The following is a 14002-nucleotide window of genomic DNA, read 5'->3' on the forward strand; positions in this document are numbered from 1 at the left end:
AATACCCCATTAAAAACATGTTCACAGTAAACTAAAAAAAAAAAAGGTTGAAAGGACAAATGTCATAAAAAACAAGAAAACAAACCCAAATTGAGAGGCACTCTACAAAATAACTGAACAGTAAGTATTCTTTAATTCTGAAGGTTGTGAAAGACAAGAAAATACTGAGTCATAGACTGAAAAAGGCTAGGGAGACATGACAACTAATGCAATGTGGGATCCTGGAAGAAAAAAAGTAATAGAAAAGCTGGCGAGATTTGAATAAAGACTATAGGTAATATTACTGAAGCAATGTTAATTTTCTGGTTTCAAATAACTACTATGGTTATATAAGATGTTAGCATTAGGGTAAACTGGGTGAAGGAACTCTACTATTTTGACACTTTTCCTTAAGTCTAAAATTATTTCTTTTAAAAAGTGCTGGGTTCCCAAACCCCAGCCCCAGAACTGTGGAGAGCAGACCTAGGTGGGGCCCAGGGATCTGCATGTTCATAAGCACCCCTGAAATCTTGGTGGTGTAGCAGTTAAGTGCTACAGCTGCTAACCAAAAGGTCAGGAGTTCAAATCCACCAGGTACTCCTTGGAAACTCTATGGGACAGTTCTACTCTGTCCTACAGGGTCACTATGAGTTGGAATCGACTCGACAGCAATGGATTATTGTTTCTGAATCGGGAATCTTTGGACCATGCTTGATTTTCTAAAATTCTCCGATTTGCTCTCAGTACTGGTAATGGTACCCGCTTTTCCAGTTTTATTTATATACACAGTGACTGCTGGTACATAGGTGTCTGGGTGGCACAAATGGTTAAGTGTTCAGCTACCAAGCAAAATGCTGGTGGTTTGAGCCCACCCAAAGGCACCTCAGAACAAAGGCCTGGTGATCTACCCTTGGAAAATTGGCCATTAGAAACCCTGTGGGGTTGCCATGAGTCAGAAGCAACTCAACAGCAGTTGCTTTGGTATTTTTTGTATGTTGATCTTGTATCCAGCAATACCACTGAACTGAATCCTTAGAATCTAGTAAGTTGAAGGATGTGAAGCTGTAAATAATCAACCCATTTCTATTTACAAAATGGCAATTTCATATGATTCAAACTAAGATAATGGTTCTTGCAGATCAACAAGTAAAAGGCCAACTAAAAAAAGGAGACTGGGCATAAACGGTCAGTTTTTAGTAAAAGGAATACAAAGAAGGAGAAATGCATGTCTGGATTCACCAACAAGTGCCTCTCTTCCTCTCTTCCTGCTGTATTTGACACCCTCATTCATTGTGGTGGTTTTTTGTTATGCAAAGAATATCGTTTCTTCATCAAAAAAGAGGGAGGAAAAATACAAAGGGCTTATAAACATGAAAAGATGCTCAACTTCACTTATAAATTATCAGAAATTAAGTACATGAAGCTAAAATAAGATGCTAATTTTACCCACTTTTTTTTTATACTAGAAAAGACTCAAAAGGTTAATAATATAGAATCTAGGCAAGGGTATCAGAAACAGGTACCTTCCCAGCCAGGGGTGGGGGCGTAAGTAGGTGCCATCTCTTTAGAGGTGATCTGGCAGCATCTACAGAGATCTTATATGTATCTCTAAATGGCATTGATAACTGCTATTTGTGTGCACGTGCATGCATGAGTGTGTGCTTTAGAGGAAAGAACAGATATACACCTTTTACATATGCACAGCTGATAATATGAGCTGTTATCCTACAAGCAACTGATAATACCAGCTGCCTTTGAGGAGGGGAACTGGGTGTCTGGAGGAAGCAGTGAAGAGGAGGCTTTTACCATACATACCATTTGAATTTTGAACCAAGTGAATGTATTATCTTTCTAAAACAATCAATTTCAAAACCATAAAAACAAAACAAACAAAAAACCCTTGCCCAGTAAATAAATAGGACAAAGGATGGTAAAGGGTAGAAAACCAAATCTCTGAGATAAGGTCCGAACTATGACTCACACAGGCACCTCCCATCTACCCTCTTTCCACCCCCCTTCCCCACCCCAGCCCACAAAGGCTGGAGGCTCTGCCAGGAGGAAGAACCATGTACTGGGCCAAAGCATTCATGTGCCCATGATTGGCCAGGCCTCAGAGGTGGGGCCAGACCACTGGTCACCACTGTCTGCCTGCCCCCCCCCCCCGTTTTCTGCCCTGGCCTCTGGGGAGAAGAAGGACTTGCCCTGCAGTCCTTGTTGAGCACATAGGCCCTGTCAGGCTCCTGTAGCCAGAGCCCTGAGCCTCTTCTTCTCCCTCACACCCAGGCTTCCCAGAGGCGCAGACACCTACAGCTCCTCTACAGGACTGCCCTCCCCACCCGCGATGACAGGGTAGACAAGAGGGAAGTGGGAACAACCAGGCCGACAAAGAGCCCTTGGGCCACATCCCATCCAGGTGAGCCAGGTCAAGATCCAGGAGACAGGGAGTGAGGACAGCAGCCTCTTCAGGTGGCTGGGTTGAAGCATGTTCTCAGGAGCAGTGGGCAACCTTCTGGTCTGCTCTGTGGCCACAGAGGCAGGGAAGATGGTAAGCCATGAGCACAGTGCAGGAACAGAACTGAGTCAGAGAAGCCTCGGAGTCCCTAAGCCCCTGTTTCAGTTTGTTCCTGAGGTCTAGCTACAACATGCATTGTGTGACGCCAGCAGGTGTTCAGCAGTGGTCACCAGTAGAGGCCCCCACCACCCATTCCTCCTCCATCACATCACAGTGCTAATGGAACCCTGTGTAAAGATGACCAGTGGAACCTCTCAACTGTGTCAGATACTGTACTAGGCTCTCTGCCTTGGTTCCCACTTAACCCTGGTGACGTTCTATTGTAAGAATGATTACCCCCATTTTACAGGAAGGATACTGGGCATTGAGTGATGAAATAACATATCCAAGGTCACATGGCTACAAAGTCAGCTTGCATCCTGCCAGCATAGGCGAGATGAAGAGACAGAGGCTCCAGCCCAGTTCTGGCCCTGGCACGGCCCCTCGCCCTCAGCATGTTCGGAACATTCGGCCTCTGTTTCCTCCATCTATAGAAAGGCTACAGTTGCAACCTGATATTCCTTAAGAAAAAAGATGCTGGGTGCTCACTTTAGCAGCACATACAATAAAATTGGAATGGTACAGAGAAGATTAGCATGGCCCTGCGCAAGGATGACACGCAAATTCTTGAAGTGTTCCATATTCTTACTGGGAGTTTCTAAAAATCAAACACTTATGCTCATCCAAACACTTCACCAAAACAGTGAAAAGACGATCTACAGACTGGGAAAAAAAAAATTGGCTATGACAAATCCGATCAGCGTCTAATCTCTAAAATCTATAACATACTGCCACACCTCAACAACAAAAGACAAACAACCCAATTAAAAAATGGGCAAAGAATATGAACGGGTACTTCACCAAAGACATTCAAGCTAACAGACACATGAGGAAATGCTCACGATCATTAGCCATTAAAGAAGTGCAAATCAAAACTACAAGGAGATACCATCTCACCTCAACAAGGCTAGCATTAACACAAAAAGCACAAAATAATAAATGTTGGAGAGGTTGTGGAGAGACCGAAATACTTATACACTGCTGGTGGGAATGTAAAATGGTACAACCACTTGGGAAATCGATTTGGCCCTTCCTTAAAAAGCTAGAAATAGAACTACCATACAACCCACTCCTTGGAATATATCCTAGAGAAATAAGAGCCCTCACACAAATAGATATATGCACACCCATGTTCCCTGCAGCACTGTTTACAACAGCAAAAAGATGTAAACAACCTAAATGTCCACCAACGGATGAATGGATAAACAAATTATGGTATACTCACACAATGGAATACTACACAATGATAAAGAACAACGATGAATCTGTGAAATATCTCATAACATGGAGAAATCTAGAAGGCATTATGCTGAGTGAAATTAGTCACAGAAGGACAAATATTGTATGAAACCACTATTATAAGAACTCAAGAAAAGATCTAAACACAGAAGAAAATATTCTTTGATGGTTACAAGGGTGGGGAGGGAGGGAAACAGGTATTCACTAACTAGATAGTAGACAAGAATTATTTTAGGTAATAGGAAGGACAAAACACAATACAGGGGAAGTCAGCACAACTGGACTAAACCAAAAGCAAAGAAGTTTCCTGAATACAACCAAACACTTTGAGGGACAGAGTAGCAGGGGTGGGTGTCTGGGGATGATGATTTCAGGGACATCTAGGTCAATTGGCATAACAAAGTTTATTAAGAAAACATTCTGCATTCCACTTTGGTGAGTGGCGTCTGGGGTCTTAAAAGCTAGCTAACAGCCATTAAAGATGCATCAATTGGTTCCAACCCACCTGGAGCAAAGGAAAATGAAGAACACCAAAGACATAAGGAAAATATGAGCCCAAGAGACAGAAAGGACCACATAAACCAGAGACTACATCAGCCTGAGACTGGCAGAACTAGATGGTGCCTGGCAACCACCAATGACTGCCCTGACAGGAAACACAACAGAGAGTCCCTGATGGAGCAGGAGAAAAGTGGGATGCAGAACTAAAATTCTAGTAAAAAGACCAGACTTAATGGTCTGAGACTGGAGGGACCCCTGAGGACATGGCCCCCCAGAATCTCTGTTAGCCCAAAACTAAAACCATTCCCAAAGCCTACTCTTCAGACAAAGACTAGACTGGGCTATAAGACATAAAATGATACTAGTGAGGAACGTGCTTCTTAGCTTCAGTAGATACATGAGACTATGTGGGCAGCTCCTGTCCAGAGGCAAGATGAGAAGGCAGAGGAGACAGGAGCTGGTTGAATGGACATGGGAAATACAGGGTGGAGAGGAGGAGAGAGCAAGTAGGGTCACATGACAATGTGTGTATAGGTTTTTGTATGAGAAACTGACTTGAATTGTCAACTTTCACTTAAAGCACAATAAAAAAAGACAAAGATGCTGGGACACTCAGTAAAGATTATGGCCCAAGTGGTGAGACACCCTGAAAACAACATGAAAGCTTCTGAGTGACTGCTTCCCTCCTGGGTGGGTCAGCTTTACCCTCCTGCCTGGAGAAGCTGTGAGACTTCACCTCAGCAAACCCCACAGGAAGTGCCCCTCTCTGCAAAGCAGGCAGAGGCGAGCCTCACAGTGGGTGAGAATGAGTCTATCTTCTCTCCTCCTCCCTTAGGAAGACTCTGCAGTAACACAGGCAGGGCTTAGTGTGTTCAGCCCTAGCAAGGGATAAAAGGACTTTTTAAGAGACAAGGAATAAGGGAACTGGAAAATCAGCAAAAAATGTTTAGAATCTTCCCAAGGCCTCAGGAGGTAAGGCAAATGGGGAATATGCAGAGCTGGGGAGAGATAGATGGGGGAGAGGGGTAAAGGACAGGAGGGTGTGAAGGGGGAGAGACCAGCACTCTTACTGAACAGAAGACCCTAAAATCCCACATGAGAGAGACAAGGAATTCCAATTACGGAAGGGCATCTGGTCTGCTAAGTGAATCTGGTTAGTTTTCCACCTGGAAGTTTCCAGATGCTCCCATGCCACTGATATCCCTATACAGTCATGCGTTGCTTAACATTCACTATACGTTCTGGGAAAAGGACGCTATGTGATTTGGACCTGATGGGAACACCTGGGTGTTCACAGGGTGCGGGGCTCTTGGGCCCACGGGCTGCTGTGCAGTGGGGCCGAGGACGCCTCAGGTGAGTGCTGGGCTGGGTCCCATCTGGCTTGCACCCTGTAGTCCTGTGAAGGTCACAGTGGGGAGGCTCCCCAGGGGCAGCAGGGGAGTAGTCTCAGCAACCCAGTGCCCCTGCCCCCAGCCCAGCCCTGGAATGCCTGCTGACTTAGGTGCTCCAGAGCAGGTGGGAGCTGCAGGGGTGCCTGTTACCACAGGTGGAGGGTGGTGGGGTAGGCTCCTTGCTGACTTGAGTTGTGGGCATCCCCTGAGGGTGCACGCCAGACCACAAACATATATACTGTTGGATGTTGCCTGAACATACTTAATGCAGCACATGACTGTACAGGCAAAGTTACCTCTCCTCTACTTGCTTTCTGGCTTCTCCAACATAACAAAACCTAGCCTCCAATCCCCAAGGCTCAGCACAAGTTAGGTGCCGGAAAAAATGTATACCAAATACTAAGTGCAAGGCCCAACGAACCTGTTAAAATATGGTTTCATCAGCCCCAGCTTTGCTTCTGGGTTTAGAAGTTAGAAGATATACTGGGGGAGGTAGAGAGGCTGGGCACTGCAGGCGACCTGGCTTCTGTCTGTTCCTACAGGTTGTCTTAAGCACATCTTCTCATTTCCCCAAGGCTTGCTTTCCTCTACTTTGAAAGGAGCAGGATACTCCTAGAATACCACTGGCTGACAGCCACCAGATCTCCCTCATTAATCCATTGGCCCCATGTGGAAACAGATGGTCAGAGCTAAGTAGTGTGCCCAAGTAACACAGGTAGTAAGGAGCAGCTGATAAGAGATGGGACATAAAATCCAACATGTATTTGAAGACAGCAGGGATGGAAAAAGAACACTAGACCAGCGAGACAAAACGAGCAGATTGAAAACACAGGAATAAATCTTTGTGATCTTGGGTTGGGCAATAGTCTCTTAGAAGCAACACCAAAAGTATCAGAGACAAAAGAAAAAAATAGACATATTGGACTTCATCAAAATTAAAAAACTTTGTGCTGCAAATTATGCCATCAAGAAAGTTTTACAACCCACCCAGAAGGAGTTCCCAATGGCCAAAACTGGAACCATTTGAGGAACATAATAAATGACATAGTATTAGATTATAAAACCAAAGTAAAAAATAATTATCCACGAGTATAACAGAAAAAAAATATACTGACATAAATTAACAACTGAATAAATAGGACAGAAAAGACAAATTTCCCACACAGAAGAATTCCTGATAATTTATGCAGATACCCATGGTCAAGGAGGTGGAACAAAACTTCTCATCCTGTAGATGTGGGCTTCGAACGTGACTTCCTCCAGATAATACACCTGAGAAAGGGCGGGGGCCAGCAGGGTGAGAGTAAATTCACGGAGGGGAGTCTGATAAACAGCACCTCAGCCAAGCGATTAAGGTCAAAATCAACAGTGACAAGAAATGTGGATATAATGTTCTCTTGATTATGATGTGAAGAGAATGGCACTTTCTCTCTGTGTTCTTCTTTGTCAAAACCCAAAACCTCAGTCAAATCATGAGAAAAAAATCAGATAAATTCCAACTGAGAAGATTATACAAACTACCTGACCAGTAATCCTCAAAACTGTCAAGATTATCAAAAACAAAAAAAGTCAGAGTAACATCACAGTCTAGAATCTACACTAGCTAAATGTAATGTAGTACCTTGGATGGACCCATGGAAGAGATAAAGGATATAAGGTAAAAACTAAGGAGCTCTGAATAAAGTACAAGCTTTAGTAAATAATAATGTATCAATACTGCTTCATTATTGTGACAAGCATACCATACTAATATAAGATGTTAATAATAAAGGAAACTGGGTATGGGGTAGAAACCCTGGCAGTATAGTGGTTAAGAGCTATGGCTGCTAACCGAAAAGTTGGCAGTTCGAATCCACCAAACACTCCTTGGAAACTCTATGGGGTGGTTCTACTCTGTCCTATAGGGTCACTATGAGTCGGAATCAACTCGACGGCAATAGGTTTGGTTTTTTTTTTTTGGGGGGGGGTACAGGGTATATGGGAATTTCTGCACTATCTTTGCAACTTTTCTATAAATCTAAATACAATCTAAAATTAAAAGTTTATTTTAAAAAAGTGAAAAAAAAATTTTTTGAAGACAACCCACAGAATGAGAAAAAAAATTAAAAATAATGTACCTAATAAGGCATCTATATCTAGAATATAAAAGAACCATACAAATCAATAATAAAAGACAAATAACCTAACTGAAAATTGGCAAAGGAACTGAAGACATTTCTCCAAAGAAGATATATGTATTGCCAATAAACCCATGAAAAGACACCCAGCATCATTAGCCATTAAAAAAAAAAAAATTTTTTTTTCTTTTTTTTTAGGACTAATGCAAATCAAAACCACCATGAGACACCACTTCGTTTTCATTAGGATGGCTAGAATCCAAAAGATGGAAAATAACAAATGCTGACAAGGAAGTGGAGAAAACAGAACACTCATACACTGCTGGTAGAAATGTAAAATGGTACAGCTGCTTTGGTAAACATCCTGGCAGTTCCTCAAAAAGTTAAAACAGAATTTCCATATTACCCAGTAATTGCACTCCGGGGTATATACCCAACAGAAACAGAAACGTATGTCCACACAAACACCTGTAAACAAATGTTCACAACAGCATTATTCGTAATTGCCAAAAAGTGGAAATGACCAAAATGTCCATCAACCAAAGAGTGGATAAATAAGATGTATATGTACACACAATGGAATATTATTCAGCAATTTTAAAAAATGAAGTACTGATATATGCTACAACATGGAGAAACACTGAAAACATGATACTGAAAAAAGTCAGTCACAAAGGATCACATTTTATATGATTTACCATTTTATGATTTATATAAAATGTCTAAGAGATTACTGGTTGATTTGGGCTGTGGGAATGGGTAGGTAAAGGGAAAATGGGGATTGACTACTAATATGTATGAGGTTTCTTATAGGGAGGGACTAATATGTTCTAAAATTAGATTGTTGGGATGGTTGCACAAAACCATTGAACTATATACTTTAAATGGGTGGACTGTATGTGAGCACAATCTCAAAAAGCTGTTTTAAAATTTCAAAACATAAACAGAAAGAATATTTGAAGAACTAATGACAGAAAATATCCTCAGTCTGATGAAGGACATGTATCTACAACTCCAATAAGTTCAAAGAACCCCAACCAGAATAAATCCAAAGAGATCTACAACAAGACACATCATAGTTAGGCTCTCAAAAAGTAAAGATAAAGAGAATCCTGAAAGCAGTGAGAAAGAAGCAAACAGTCACATACAAAGGATACCCAATAAAATAAAGGCTGATTTCTCATTGGAGCCCAGAAGACAATGGAATGCTGTATTTAAAATGCTGAAAGAAAACAACTGTCAACCAAGAATACTATACCCAGCACAACTGTCCTTCAAGAATGAGGGTGAACAAGTTCTCATAAAAAGACCAGACTTAATGGTCTGACTGAGACTAGAAAGACCCCGGAGGTCATGGTCCCCAGGCCTTCTGTTAGCCCAAGACAGGAACCATTCCCAAAGCCAACTCTTCAGACAGGGATTGGACTGGACTATGGGAAAGAAAATGATACTGGTGAGGAATGAGCTTTTTGGATCAAGTAGACATATAAGACTATGTTGGCATCTCCTGTCTGAAGGGGAGATGAGAGGGTAGAGGGGGTCAGAAGCTGGCCAAATAGACACGAAAAGAGTGGAGGGAAGGAGTGTGCTGTCTCATTAGGGGGAGAGCAATTAGGAGTATGTAGTAAGGTGTTTATAAATTTTTGTATGACAGACTGACTTGCAAACTTTCACTTAAAGCACAAAAAAATTTTTTTTTAAAAGAATGAGGGTGAAATTAAAACATTCCCGGAAAAACAGAAGCTGAGAGAGCTCATATCCACCAGACTGGCCTATAAAAAATACTAATAGGAGTTCTGCAAAGACACTAGAAAGTAATTCAAGACCAGGCATAAAAAAGAAAGATCTCTAATAAAAGGAATTACACAGACAAGTATAAGAGCTAGTAATAAGGTATTTATGTTTGATAATTCTAATTGTTTTGACCTTCGTGTTTTTTAATAACAAATATATAAAAATAAAGGATAAAACTATGTTACAGGGCACATGAAATATAAATATGTAATTAATGATAAGAATAACAGAAGGGGGGAGAGGAATGGTATAGATATAGAATTGTTTGTATGTTACTGAAGTTAAGTTGATACCAACTTACCCTAGGATGTTATAAATACAAGTTGTTAAATGTAATACTCATGGAAACCACTAAGAAAATATCTTTAAAAAAATACACAAAAACAAAGGAGAAGGGCATCCAAATGACTCACTGCAATAATCCAACAAAACACAAAATCAAGCAGTATAAAGGACAAAGACAATGAAGGCTTAAGACACCCCAAAAACATAAATAAATAAATAAATAAAATGACAGAAGTAAGTCACTTCTTATCGGTAATTACAGTGAATGTAAATGGACAAAATGCTCCGATAAAAAGGCAGAGAGTGGCAGAATGGATTTAAAAAAAAAGAAAGAAAACCATGATCAAAATATATGCTATTTACAAGAGACACACCTTAGACCCAAGGACACAAACAGGTTAAAAGTGAAAGAATGGAAAAGAATATTGCATACAAAACCAAATAGAGAACCATGATAACCAAAAGAGAACTGGGGTGGCAATCTTAATATCAGAAAGAGTAGACTTTAAGACAAAATCTGTTGGAAGAGATAAGGATGGACATTATATAGTGATAAAAGGGTCAATTAATCAAGAAGATTTAACAATCATAAATATATATGCACTCAACATTGGAGCACCTAAATATATAAAGCAAACATTCATAGAATTGAAGGGAAAAATAGTACTATAATAATACTTGGTGACTTCAATATACCACTTTCAAAAGTGGACAGAACATATATAAAGAAGATCAAAAAGGAAGCAGAAAACCTGAATAACACTATAAACCAACTAGACCTAACAGACATATAGAACACTCCACCCAATGACAGCACAATATACATTCTACTCAAATGCACATGGATCATTCTCCAGGATAGACTATATGTTAGGTCACAAAGCTAAGTCTGGATAAATTTAAAAAGACTGAAATAACACAAAACATTATCCCCGACAATAACTTAGCCTTGTTAAGATGTCAATTCTACCCAAAGGGATCTATCCCAAAACCAAACCCACTGCTGTCGAGTCAATTCCGACTCACAGTGACCCTAAAAGAGTCAATATAATCCTGACCAAAATTCCAACAGCCGTCTTTACAGAAATGGAAAAACCAATCCTGAAATTTACGTGGAATGGCAAGAAGCCCAGAATAGCTAAAACAATACTGAAAGAGAAAAACAAAATAGGAAGACTCACACTTCCTGATTTTAAAACATACTACACAGCTACAGTAATCAGAACAGCCTGATACTGGTATAATGAAAGACACAAAGACCAAAGCAATAGAGTTGAGAATCCAGGAATAAACCCACACATCTGTTGTCAACTGATTTTTGACAAGGGCGTTAAGTCCATTTGATGGGGAAAGAAGAGTTTCTTCAATAAATGGTATTGGGAAAATTGGATTTCCACATGCTGAAAAATGAAACAGAATCCATGTCTCACACCATACACACCAAAAAGAAATTTGAAATGGATTAAAGACCTAAATGTGAAGACTAAAACCATAAAATTCTTAGAAGAAAAAACAGGGGCAACATCATCAGGCCTAGCTTTTAACAATAGATTATGTAATATAATAACAAAAGCTCAAACAGCAAAAGACAAAATAAATAAATGAGAGCTCATAGAAATTTAAAATTTCTGTTCGTCAAAAGACTTTACCAAAAAAGTGAAAAGACAAGTTACCGACTGGGGGAATATCTTTGGAAGCCATATATCCAACAAGAATCTAGTAATCACCATATATATAAAGCTTCTGACAATTTAACAAAAAGAAGATAAATAACCCAATCATAAAATGGGCAAAGGACTTGAAAAGACATTCAAATGACCATCAAACACATGAAAAGGTGCTCAGAGTCATTAACCATCACAGAGATGCAAATCAAAACCACAATAAGATATTATTTCACTCCCGCTAGGATGGCTAGGAAACCGTGGTGGCATAGTAGTTAAGTGCTGCAGCTGCTAACCGAAGGGAGGGCAGTTTGATTCGTCCAGGCACTCCTTGAAAACTCTATGGGGTAGTTCTACTCTGTCCTCATAGGGTCTCTATGAATTGGAGCCGACTTGACAGCAATATGTTTAGTTACCGAGTTTTGCGACGGCTAAGATTTAAAAAAAAAAGAAAATAACAACTGTTGGCGAGGATATGGGAAAATTGGAAGCCTTATGTATTGCAGCTGGGAATGCAAAATGGTACAGCCATTTTGGAACACAATGTGGCGCTTCCTCAGAAAACTAAAAATAGAACTACCCTGTTATCCAGTAATCCACTCCTAGGTATAGACCCAAAAGGCTTGAAAGCAGAGACTCAAACAGAGACTTATACATGAATGTTCACTGCAGCACTATCCACAATAACCAAAAGGAGGAAACAACCTAAATGCCCATCAACAGATGACTGGATAAACAAAATGTGGTACATACATACAATGGCATACTACTCAGTAGAAGAAATGACGCCTCGATACATGCTAAAGTATGCATGGAGCTTGAGGACATTATGCTGAGAGAACAAGTCAATCACAAAAGGACAAATATTGCATGACCTCACTTATATAAAAAGATAAGAATAGGCAAATGAAAAGAGACCAAAGTTTATTAGTGGGTACCAGGGGCAGAAGTGAGGAGGTGAGGGGGCTTATTGCTCATGGAGTACTGAGTTTCAGTTTATGGTGATGGAAAAATAGAATTGATTAAGGTAGGGCTGCACAGTCTATTACTGTAAGAGCTATCAATAAAGTAAACCTGTAAAAGCTGAATTGGCAGAAGACTTAACATTGTAAAAATGTGTATTCTACCAAAAGTGATCTATATATACAATGCAATTCCGATCCAAATTCCAATGACATTTTTTAATGAGATGGAAAAACAAATCACCAACTTCATATGCAAGGGAAAGAGGCCCTGGATAAGTAAAGAAAAAGAACAAAGTGGGAGGCCTTATGCTGCCTGATTTTAGAACCTATTAAATCACCACAGTAATCAAAACAGCCTGGTACTGGTACAACAACAGATACATAGACCAATGGAACAGAACTGAGAATCCAGACATAAATCCATCCACACGAGCAGCTGATATTTGACAAAGGCCCAAAGTCTGTCCAATGGGGAAAAGATAGTCTCTTTAACAAAAGCTGCTGGCATAACTGGATATCCATCAGCAAAAAAAAATGAAACAATATCCATACCTCACACCATGCACAAAAACGAACTCAAAATGGATCAAAGGCCCAAATATAAAATCTAAAACAATAAAGATCATGGAAGAAAAAACAGGGACAATGCTAGGAGCCCTAATACAGCCATAAACAGTATAGAAAACATTACTAACAATGCACAAACACAAGAAGAGAAACTGGATAGCTGGGAGCTTCTAAAAATCAAACACCTAAGACTTCACCAAAAGAGTAAAAAGATTACCTACACACTGGGAAAAAGTTTTTAGCTTTGACATTTCCCAATCGGCGTCTGGTCTCTAAAATCTACATGATACTGTAAAAACTCAACTACAAAAAGACACATAACCCAATTTAAAAAATGGGCAAAGGATATGAACAGGCACTTCACTAAAGAAGACATTCAGGTAGCTAACAGATACATGAGGAAATGCTCACGATCATTAGCCATTAGAGAAATGCAGATCAAAACTACAATGGGATTCCATCTCACTCCAACAAGGCTGGCATTAATCCAAAAAACACAAAATAATAAATGTGGGAGAGGCTGTGGAGAGATTGGAACACTTATACACTGCTGGTGGGAATGCAAAATGGTATAACCACTATGGAAATCGATTTGGTGCTTCCTTAAAAAGCTAGAAATAGAACTACCATACGACCCAGCAATCCCACTCCTTGGAATATATCCTAGAGAAATAAGAGCCTTTACACAAACAGATACATGCATAGCCAAGTTCACTAGAGCACTGTTTACAATAGCAAAAAGATGGAAGCAACCAAGGTGCCCATCAATGGAAGAATGGATAAATAAATTATGGTATATCCACACAATGGAATACTACATATCAATAAAAAACAATGATGAATCCATGAAACATTTCACAACATGGAGGAATCTGGAAGGCATTATGCT

General features: G+C 40.1%; 1 protein-coding gene and 1 non-coding gene across 2 annotated transcripts in view; one reads left to right on the top strand and one right to left on the bottom strand.

Moving 5' to 3' along the window:
* Positions 1-14002, bottom strand: part of TFCP2L1 (transcription factor CP2 like 1) — an 88301-nt gene that overhangs the window by 59848 nt on the left and 14451 nt on the right. The window lies entirely within an intron of this gene.
* LOC126078614 (U6 spliceosomal RNA) lies at positions 3072-3177 on the top strand. The gene has a single exon (XR_007518099.1). It is a non-coding gene; the product is annotated as a U6 spliceosomal RNA (small nuclear RNA).

This window comes from Elephas maximus, chromosome 6 (genome assembly GCF_024166365.1).
Source record: "Elephas maximus indicus isolate mEleMax1 chromosome 6, mEleMax1 primary haplotype, whole genome shotgun sequence".
Taxonomy (NCBI): domain Eukaryota; kingdom Metazoa; phylum Chordata; class Mammalia; order Proboscidea; family Elephantidae; genus Elephas; species Elephas maximus.